At 37.3% G+C, this 12,021-nt stretch overlaps 1 pseudogene; it reads left to right on the forward strand.

Moving 5' to 3' along the window:
* The first annotated feature begins 1,460 nt into the window (after window positions 1–1,460).
* Window positions 1,461–12,021, forward strand: part of LOC149000448 (type I inositol polyphosphate 5-phosphatase 2-like) — a 32,210-nt pseudogene continuing 21,649 nt past the window's right edge.

The raw sequence follows: 12,021 nt of genomic DNA on the forward strand, positions 1-12,021 counted from the left end.
CATCGAGGTTCGTAGTTTTCATGGACTTGCATCATTCTACAGGAGATTCATTCGGAACTTTAGTGCAGTCTTGGTACCTATTACTGAGTGTTTGAAGCAAGGCAAGGGCAAGTTTAAGTGGACAGCGGCAACCAAAGCCTTTCATCTTATCAAGCAAAAGGTGACAGAGGCTCCAATACTTCGCCTACCAAATTTTGACTGTATATTTGAGGTAGCAACTGATGCCTCACATACTGGTCTAGGAGGTGTATTGATGCAAGGAGGGCACCCCATCGCTTTCTATAGCGAGAAACTCAATGATGCCAAGTGATGCTATTCGACATATGATTTGGAGCTTTATGTTGTTGTACACGTGTTACGCCATTGGAGACATTATCTTTTTGGCAAAGAGTTCATTCTCTATCCTGATCATGAGGCCCTCAAGTATAAACATTCATAGAAGTCGATTAGCAACAGATATGCTAAATGGGTTTCTTATCTACAAGTGTTTGTGTTCGCAATGAAGCACAAAGCTAGAAAGGAGAATATAGTGGCTGATGCATTGAGCCGAAAAGTACTTACTTTTAGCACATTCTTAGCACATGCAGTTAGCATTTATCAGATACGTGATAAGTATGCATCTAGTGAAGATTTCAGCATGCCATACTAGGAGTTAGAGCAAGGCAGGCAACGTTATAAATACTCACTTCACTATGGGTATTTGTTTTTGGGAAATCGGTTATGCATTCCAAATTCCTCCCTACGACATCACATAATATGGGAGTTGCATGGCAGAGGTTTGGGAGGTCATTTTGGCAGGGATAAGACTAGTACAAGTTACCGATTGGTATTATTGGCCTCATATTGCAAAGGATGTTGATAATGTAACCAAGAGAGCAGAGTCTACCAACTAGCCTAGGGAACGAAGCCAAATGTAGGTCTGTACTCACCATTACCAGTTCCTCATGCACCTTGGATTGATATTAGTATTGATTTCATACTTGGGCTACCCTCAACAAAAGAGTGATACAACTCTATGATGGTTGTGGTTGACCAATTCTCAAAGATGGCTCACTTTATACCATGTCGCAAGACCTTTGATGCATCTCACATTGCAAAGATATTCTTTAAAGAGGCTGTACAACTACATGGGCTACTGAGTAGCATTGTCTCAGATCATGACGTCAAGTTCATAAGCTACTTTTGGAAGACATTGTGGCTGAAAACTAACACAAAGTTACAGTTTTCAACTACATTCCATACACAAACTGATTGCCGACCAGAGGTGGTGAATCAAAGCGGAAACTTACTAAGGTGCTTGTACGTGATAATGAGAAGACATGGTCGTCCATAATCGACATAGCTGAGTTTGTTACAACAGCTCAATTAATCATACGACAGGTCGTACTCCATTTGAGTTTCTACTTGGAGTTCAACCCCGACAGCCTATAGACCTCATCCCACTACCACCACAAGCATGCATGAGTATTGAGGCTGACGAGTTTTTGCGCCATATCACAGAGGTACATGTTGATGTTCATATAAGAATAGGTCTCAGCAATGATGTCTGCAAGGCTACAACAGCTCGTCATTTACGATATGTGGAGTTTCAATCGGGAGACATGGTGATGGTTCGTGTCAAACCAGAAAGGTTCCAACATGGGGTAACAACAAACTCCATCCAAAGAAGATGGATCCATACAAGGTGCTGAAACGCATTGGACTAAATGCTTATGTACTCAAGCTACCAAAAGAAATGAACATAAGCAATGTCTTCAACGTGGCTGACTTACATCTTTATGTAGGACACCAATCTGATGATGGAGACATTGAACAAATGTTGAGGCTACCCCAACTCAAGCCACCAATCACTAAGATCATTGAGGAGGTTATGGATGACTCTTATAAAACCACTCGTCGTGGCACTGGATACCATGCTTTCCTCATCAAATGGAAGAATTGTCCACGACATGATAGCACTTGGATTCATGCTGACAATTTTAAGAAACTTGACCCCGATTTGTATGAATATTTCATGTCATTCATTCATTCGTCGGAGATGAATGTTTTTAAGCCAGAGAGAGTTGATGTAGAATTGAAGACATATTTAAGAAAGAAGAAGCCCATTGATGGGCTAGGATTGTTTTAGTGGGTTAAAGTTAGCCCACATATTTTGATCTCCATTCTCTAGACCTAAGCCCAAGTCTAGTTCTTAAAAATTCAATAAAAGTGGTTGTGCTTTGAAAATAAAAGAACTCATTGTCAAAAGAGTTTTTCTTTGTCAAGTGGTAGGTAGTAGTTGAGTTATTAATAGGTAGGTGGTGTTAGCTAGTGGTTGGATGTTACTATTAATGTTTATATCTCTTTAGAATGCTATATAAAGAAACTTATGTAGGAGGTGAGGACACACAACTCAAAACTCATCAATTGAAATCAAATTTGTTTGTTAGCATTCCTTCTCTATGCAGAGTCCTTGTTTGATCAAGGTAGGTTGATGTTCGATCCAATCGATCCACCTTGCGGTGTGAAGCTTGGGTGTTACATTGTTATTCTCAATTCCCTCATATTGTCCTTTCAATTTCTTCATCATGGTTTTGCCCCTGTTTTCAAGATTTATTCAGCCCATACTGTTATGCTACTATCCTTATAATACCACTCTAGTTTCAGCCCTCTTTTATATATGAATTCTGTTTCATTTTAAATCTATCAAATCTGAACTTGATTCCCTTTGAAAGGTCCTATTTGGCTACCGTTTTAATCAATCAAATACAGTACTACATTATGCTATCCATGATTCTAACTTGGTATTAATCCCCACTTGAGTCTCGTCTATTAACACAATATTATCAACAAAAAGCATACACCAAGGGACCTCATCTTGAATGTCTTTAGTTATTCATCCATTACAAGTGAAAATAAAGGCAAGAATAATAACATGATTTTAAGTTGAAATAAGAAGATGACCATTGCACAACAAGCATAGAAGAGGTGTACTCACAAAAACCCAAGTTGTGGAGGTCATCATCAAGTTTTTTCTTGAGGGAGAGTTGGACCCAGAATTAAACAAGACTTATGTTTGCTTCATTCCAAAGAGTCCAACACCATAAAAACCTGAACAATTCAGGCCTATTAACCTTGAAGGTGTAGTAAAAAAAAACTCATATTAAATATCATGGTGGGACAATTGAAGGAGATCCTCTCAAGTATTATCAATCCAATCCAATCAGCTTTTGATTTCAAATGATCTTGACACATGAATCATTATATTAAGCCGGGAAAAGGGGCCGGGGGGGGGGGGGGAGAGAGATAAAGGAAGCAAAATGTTTTTGCTCTTAAGCTAGACACAAACTAGAAAAGCATATAATAGGGTGGGGTGGACATTTCTTAAGGCTACATTACTTAAAATAGGCTTATCATGTAACTAAGCTAAATTAGTTATGAAATCTTTCTCTCATTTTCATACACCTTATTTTTGAATGGAGGGCCAAGAGAGCCACTCACCCCAACTAGGGGTATATCCCAAGGGGACCCCCGATTCCTTTTACTTTTTATTTAATGTTCACAAGTGTTGAGTGGTATCATCACATGGAAGAAAGAAAACATAATATAAAAGGCATTCAAGTTAACGGTCAAGCCCCGCCGGTCGCTCCCTCCTCGTTGGGGATGATTGTGCTCTTTCTCCCAAGTCATGCTCACTCAAGTTGTGAAGCTGTAAGGGCTGTTTGGAAACTATTGCATAGCAAGCGGTCAGGCCATTAACTTGAATAAGTCATTGCACACCTTTAGTCCTAATACTTTTAAGCGATTCAAGATTTGGCTTCCAAATATCTTGGAATACCATAAGAGATTGGCATGTCTAAGAAGGATGTCTTCAACAAGCTTTCTAGCAAGACATGTGGGACAATTACACCTCCATCTGAATGGCAGGTCACCTGAGTCAAGTATGTACATGCTTATTAGCTACATATGCTGCTCTCCACTTCTCCTTCCTAGTCTTCCATCATAGAAAGTAAGGAAAGCTATGAGCAACTTCATTTGGGGCCAAAAAAGGGAGAAAAAGAAGTTTCATTAAGTATGTTGGACTGAGATGTGCGAATCCAAGGAATAAGGGGGTATTGGTCTGCGATATCCCATTCTTCACAATCTGGCCTTCTTGTGTAAAGACACTTGGCTTTTATGGTTTAACACAACTCTCTTTGGGCAGAATTTTCTAGAAGTGCATCTATTTTCCTGACTCAAGCGTACTTGAAGGTCGGCCTGGGAATGGACCTTCATGGGCCTATGCTAGAGTGCCTTGACATTTTAAAAGCGACTATTATAGATGGTGGAAACAGAAGAGTTCATTAATAATGGATGGATAACTAGATTTCCTCTAAATAGCTTCATCGTCGAGGGGGAGAAACTGATGGGATGTCCTATAAATACGATTGCAGAATTGATCAACCAAGAGGACATGGATGAAGGAGGTGCTCGACCAGAGGCTTTGTCCTAGTGATGTTAGGGCAATTTTGAAGATTCAATTAGTTATCGTCCCTTCACATGATAGACAAAGGTTTTTTTTTTTTTTTTTTTTTTTTTTTTTTTTTTTTTTTGGGGGGGGTTTACGAGAAATGGAGCTTTTAGTACAAAATCGGGATATCACATGCTGGTTAACCATAAGGTTCCTGCATAACCCTCATCCTCAAGAGTCAGGGTGTATGCTGAGGCAATAGCGAGTGAGATGGGCTGCGCAAAAGAGGAGTTCTGATCGAAGGAACGCTTCTAATCTAATTCAGCTGCAACATGGATTTCGCTCTTCCAACTCAAGGTCCCATCTCTTTGGCATCTGTTCTAAAAAACTGGCATCAAACTTTATTAACTGTTCTTTCCTTTTTGTTCATGGGAGGAGAATAATATTGCTCACTCCCTTGCCTGGAGGCCCTTGTCCTCTGAGGCAGGACAGCCTTACGTCTTTCCACTTTGTGGATTTTATATCTTTGTAAGCAAAATCCATTTCCTTCTGGGGGGTTATAAGTACTCCCTTATGTTTAGGCATTGGTACTCGTCACAACACACTACTAACTGTTCTTTTTCACAAGATTTTTTTAGTTTACTTTAACATCATTAATTAATGTTTTATCCTTTAAATAACTGCAGGAATCAATCAGACCTGGTGGACATAGTTGTCGGCCTCGTTTTAAGGGAATTGTACCGAAACAATTCGTTGTACTAGATTCACAAATATATTATTTGTATTAATGTTGGCTTCAGTGGTATTGTTGTTCGAATTGTGGGAGTAGGTGATATATAAGTTGTTGGCAAGACAACAGTGTTGTTCAGATATCCAAACTGAGAAGCTTGCTTGAAAGCAAATGTTAGACACGAAGCATGTAGATTATTGATTAAATTTTTATGAAACAGAAACTTATTTATATTTCTCTAGAAAAGGTGGGTTAAAGATGGACAACGGTTGATAAAAGAATGATAAAAAAGGAAGCCATATAAGATTCATGATGCATAAAAGTGTTAAGGTCATACCTAATTTATGGTTGAGGTATTCGAGTTATACACAACTTATGTTCTAACATATTCCATCAAATTAGTTTCGATCCAATTGTGTAATGAACATTTTATGGTATAGTACAATTAACCATAGAACCTAGTGTTACCTATGAAGGAAAATTTCCTAGATAAATTGATTTTGAAAAAGATTTGTCTAATAAGATATTTTTAAACAAGTTTTATTCAAATGAATTTTATTTTTTAGAAGAAATAATAATTCTTAAATTTTGTGTTAATTTTTTCTACCCAACTAATATTTTATTATGAACTAACTAAATTACCCTCAAAATGAAGCCTTATATATATATATATATATATATATATATATATATATATATATATATATATATAACCTTTCTAAAATAACTGTTTTTTCCCATAATTCAATTGCAAAGAATAATTAGACAATCTTTGTTATTTTTAGTAACTGACTTTTAAGAGTTAGTTACTAGTATTCAAAAATTAATTGTATAAATATCACCTACCTCCTTCTTACCTAAGATAGAAATCAAATGCTTCTTTCTATTACCTTTTCTAGTTAGATTGTATTAGAAGCGATCTGAAAAAGTTAATGGAAGGAAGGTATTTGATACCTTTATAAGCAAATAGGGGAGATAATTGATATTATCCAACTAAGAAGAGGTCAAAATGTCATTTGGTCTACTAAGAAGAGAGGTAAGTAACATTTATCTAATTTTTTTTTTTTTAATAATGTGTGTACTATTATTTTGTGGCAAATCTTTTCCTATCCCTCTTTGTCTTTGAAGTACCTTTAGTTTTTTTTTTATTGTTTACTACTTATTTACTTTATTTTTATTAGATATTTTTGACATTTTGATTACTAATAACAGGATATACAAATTCTAACCCTCTCTCTACGATTTCCATTCCAATTTTTCTATCAAATCTCATCCTCTCGATAAAACTTTCCTACCAAACACCAGCTTCATTTTCTTCCATTATATAGTTGGTATTTTTTTCTCCTGTTAACTTTATGAAATTTACTTCTATACCCGTATCCTTTTCTTCTTCTTTTTTCCCCTTCTTTTTCTGGGTACATGTATCCTTAGTCTTTAGTTTTTATTTCATTCAAAAGTGGTATTTTTCCTTACTTAGATTTCAGATTGAATGTATTTCAAGAAAGAATCTACCTCCATCGATTCCATAGAAATTACAAACCCCAAAGCAACACTAGAAAAGAAATAGAAGAAACTTCATTTGTCAAATTTACTTTTAGAAGGAACTGAATAAACTATCTTCTTTGGGTTGTCCATGCATGAAAAGGGGGTAAGAATCTAACTCCATGGATTCCACAATTATCACAAATCAAAATCACACGCTAGAAAAGAAATTGGAACAAACTCTATCAAGCCAGACCTACTTGGAAAAGGGATGAATAAGCTATCTTTTCTGGATGTACAATATTTTTCATAGATGGAAGGTCAAAGTTGATTGCATTCCGAATCTGTGAGAATCTTAATATCCAAGAATGCTCCTAGCTCATGGGTATTGGTGTGATGTCTGTTCATCGCAAGTTAGGGGGCTTTTGAGCTCTTGGCCAAGACTCTAATGGGAAAGTTCATTTGCCATCGTGGGTACAAGACATGAAGAGATATTTTGTTGATGGAGCTGCTTGCTATCAAGAAAGGTCTTCCTTGTGCACTTTAGGAGGGATTATCGTTGGTCGTAGCTATGAAATCCCTCAAAATCCTAATCCGAAAATCCATATTGTAGGTCCGAAAACCCGGAGTATGGGAAAAAGGCAATTGTGGGCCATCTAAGTTAAAACCATTGGATTTGACTTTGGAACTAATGGAAGTTGATGGAAATGATGCTAAATTGGGAACTTTGTCAAATTATGGAAGAAGAACTAATTTGAACGTTGATAGATTTGGTAGATGGATCAAGAGCATAGTAATAACACAAGTAAAAGGTCTTAGAAAACCAGGTAAGACCCTTCTATAACTTAGAAAAGAAGCCAAGAAGAAGCTAGGGCCTTTGAAGCACCAAAAAACCCTTTTTTATCAAAAGTGCTAGCTTTGCGGTTTTGCCTTGGTTGCCCCAGGTGACCAACCTTGTTTTGGGGCAAAAAAGGTATTTTGGGGAAAATTAGGTCTTTGAAGCCCTATTTAATTATTTTTTGTTCTAAAACGTGTCATTATGTTTTAAAGCCGTCAGAAAACATCAGAGACTCTCTAAAGAACCCTCTCTAAGGTAAAGGAAGGTGTGGGAGAATCCATCAAGGTTTACGTTCATCCTTTCGCTTTATAAAAGGTTAGCATTCGTTATTTTCTTTCTAGTTTTTCTCTTTCAATTGTTTCTACCTACTGTATAGATCTTGAAGAAGGTCTATACTTGCTGTTAGTAACTGTTCTACTATTCTCTATGTTATAGAGTGAATCGCCATTCACTCTAGCTCTTCCATGAACTTCACAGTAAGATTTCGGCGAAGACCTAGTATATGATCTATTGGATTTTTATTCTTTTTTATTAGTCTAATCTCCTAACTATGTTAGACCATGATTCATGATGATTTCACATTCACTCTAGTCTATCTGTGAATCTTGCGATTTGATTTTGGAAGAAACCTAATATAGGATTCATTAGGTTTTCATTCCTTTTGCCATTATTGATCCTTAAACCATGCTAGATAATTGCCTACTATGATTTTAGAATTTTCTAGTTAATTTTGGAGTTGTTTGGAACCCAAACAATGAGTTCGCTATTGATCTAGGCATTTCTTGTCTGTACACAGTAGCCTTGGTCGCTTGCCTTGGCAACCCGGCCCACGCAACCAACAAGTGGTTGTTGGTTGCGTTTGTCCTTTTTTTAACTCTACACCATTAGGGTTTGTTTCTAACTTTGAATCATTATGTTATTAGGAATCTTTGACAATTTTGAACTCATATTTTGATCTACTCTTCAAAGGTTTCAAAATCGATAACAAGGTGAGAACATTCACTTACACATAACCCTAGTTACATTCTCGTTTGTAATAGGACTTGAATGCATATGCTATATTTATGTTTTTATGACTTAAAACATGATTACTATGACTCTATAATTTCATAATATAATTATTTAATGATGTTATGCATATTTGTTAGATACGTGACTGCTTCGATTGGGAATGAACTATGATATGATGATGTGTTTAGAATCATAATGTAATGTAAATGTTAGGTTGTGATTGTGAATTGGGGAACGTCATTTTGGCATTTCTATCTTGGGACATCAGTGGAGGTGGTATGGGACACAATCCTATGATGCCCCTTAACGCTTTTCATGATCACTAGATGTGATAACTAGGAAGTCTAGAAGTGTTTGGTTAGAAACTCTGTCATATCACACTATATAGACGTGGTATTGAGGCTGGGTGAACCGTGGTAGCAATGGGGCTTGTAGGTGCTCAGGACTGGTAGCCAACTCATGACAGGTCACAATCACATTGTGGGTGCCATTCATTGGTAAAGTTGTATCATAATAAATTTGAGCTCATGGGCACTCAAGACTGGTACACAACCCGTGAGAGGACATGAGAGCTTCCCATTTATTATATGTAGATGGCCAATAGGGCTAAGAGTCCGTAGTCCAAGCTAGTTGGTGTCATAGGATACGATGACTGTAGTGGGAAAGGATATCGAACCAATTGTGAGAGGCATGAGGGGAAGTTCCCTAGGTTGATGTGACTCAGTAGATGACTTGCATTGGGCTAGGTATAACCCTGACACGTGCCAATACTCATACCAATGCTGTGGTGAGAGAGCTATGACCTAAACCCTAGCCATGGTGATAGTCCGAGAGGGATGCCTTGACCCCTTACCCGAGATCTCAAGACCGGTAACCAACCTGTGAGAGATCAAAATGATGATATCATCCCAAAGGAGGTTGGTGTTCCATCTTAATGTGTGTCCACCATTAGAGACTAGCATCCATTAGAGTTAGTTGCATTCTTGCATATTGTCTCATATCATGTTGCATCATGCTATGTTTTTGAATTGGATTGTAATTGTTATTTGTATGTGAACCACTCGCTAAGTTCTTTGAGCTCATCCTTCGAGGACAATGGTTGCTTTAGACTTTGCTGTAGGTATAGATGACATCAAGACCCAGGAATACGAGACCCCAATGAGTGATCCCTACGGAGATTTTTGAGTTTAGGAACTACTCTCTACTTAAAGATACTTACTTTTTATAATACGTAGAACAACTTGGGTCTTTCGCTATCCTTTAAGTTCTATACCTTAGGTTTACTTTAATTCCGCACACTATTACTCTGATTATTTGACATCACTTCTGCACTCTGACAGTTGTTTTGAAATCCTTACTTTTTAATTTACTCTTGAATTATATTAATACATTAATTTATTCTTACTCATGATTGTACTATTGTGTGGAATGGTTGTTTGATTTGTCTAAGACTTGATCTTCGGGGTGGCGGATCACACCTCTAGGTATTCAGGTAGGGTACCAGATGGGGGCATGTGACAGTAGTGTTCTTAAATTCTTATGCTATGATTTCCATCGTGGTTGGTAGGTTTGGAATCCCACAGAGTCAGAGAAGATAGTGACCAATTTTTCAAACTATCATCCCATGGAGCATGTGAAACCCAGCCCTAACCCTGACCCGGAAACCCTGTTGTTTGTAGGTCCAACAACCCGAAGTAAGGCAAGAAGTCAGCTTTGGGCCATTTCAGTAGAAGACTTGGTGGCTGGATTGAAATCCTTGAGTGTTGATGTCAGTGTTCCATTTATGGAAACTGCACCCTGATGAAGATCGGATTAGTTGATGGACTTGGAGTGCTCTCTGTATTGGTTCGAAGGCATTTCTACCTACTAGGTATGTCACTCTAGGTGTGTGCAAAACCCCTTGATGTTTGGACTTGATCTGAGCCTTCAATTCCCTGTTTGAAGTTGCTGTCCTGATTGGTCGACTCATTGGTCGACTAGATCAGTTGACCAATCAATCAACCAATTGATTCTGTTTTTGTAAATTAGGTCGTGGCTACTCTATTTAAGTCTAATCTCAGGAATACTCCGCCTCATCTGCCTCCTAAGCATTTGGAACGAGTTAGAACTCCATTCTAATCAATTCCCTTGCATCCTTGGTTGATATCTCGCAAGAACTGAAGTAATCTTCATCCTCCTGCATCAAAGATACGTTTATGATCTCTTTTCTTTTCTATCTCTGATTTTCTTTTCTTTGATCTGTTCTTGGTTGAGATCAGGAAGATGATGTTGCATCCTTGCAACCATCTATTCCATGATCTCATTCAATTCTTTGAGATCTATGATCATCGTCATGATCTTAACCCTAGCCAGTTAAACTCTTGAAACCCTAACTCTTGAAACCCTAACCCTTGTATGATCTTTTTGGAAACCTTTTGGTAACCTCCCATTTGAGGGAAACCTCATGGGTAATATTTAGGTTGATCTAAATTTAATATTTTATAGTTTTTTTTGTTGTTATTGGCTAACAATTTACTGCCCTTTCCTCCTGTGATCTCAACCTTTTCATGGGAGCCAAAAAGGGTGAAACCCTAATCCTTGGGTATATGTTATTGACCATGTTAATAGCCAATCAATGTGTTTTCCTTACAAGAATTTTATCGTATCATCCTCTAATTCTTTATCCTTGATCATACTGTGTTTTCTTCATGATCAATGATTTAACCTAATTAGGTTAACCTTTTGGTTCCTAAGTTGTAACTTGGAAACTTGGTTTGGGTGGTGGTTTGATGTCCTCTATATACTAGTATGCTACCATTATAGTTTCCCCCTTATTTTGTACCCTTTTGAACCACCAAATTCGGTTTCTTATTCTAAAAATTCTGATTCTTGAAGGCCACTGTCTCTATTGGTCGACTCATTGGTCGACTGGGGTAGTAGACCAATCAATCAACCAATGAGTACAACAACCTCATTCTTGGTCTGTTTTGATTAATTTGAGATCTTTCCTTCTATGTATCTTTCCTAACATGTTGTATACACTTGTTTAAGACTTTCTTCTCAGGTTTAGTCAAGGTCTTACTTTATTCCCTAAGTTCCTTTACGAGTTAGAAGGTAAGGACTATTATTTTGTAATTACATAGATCGCATACTCTTTGGTTTCTACCTTATAAAACTATGAGTTTACCTACTGTTGTTATACTTTATACTTCTGATTTACTACTGTGAGAACAATGGCACTTGTTTATGTTTTCTTTTTATCATTTAAGCTTATGTGAATTGCTTATTACTATGTTGCTTAACAATTAGATCATGACTGTATACTTTCTTGTATATGATGAACTGTTGATTGTGTATGTCATGTCTGATCTGAGATTGTGTCTGATTAGGTCTAATTTGGGATTAAGAGGTGTCCTTTTGACACTTCTGTCCTTGGACATTATCGGAAATAGTATGGGATGTTTCCGGGGTTGTCCATCGACGCTTTCCCGAATTTTTGATTGTCATACCTAGGGTTGTCTAGCAGTGTTTGGCTTGGATGTCCCCGTTATA

Source organism: Hakea prostrata, chromosome 11 (genome assembly GCF_041222555.1).
Source record: "Hakea prostrata isolate BN-2017 chromosome 11, UWA_Hpros_2, whole genome shotgun sequence".
NCBI classification, from domain to species: domain Eukaryota; kingdom Viridiplantae; phylum Streptophyta; class Magnoliopsida; order Proteales; family Proteaceae; genus Hakea; species Hakea prostrata.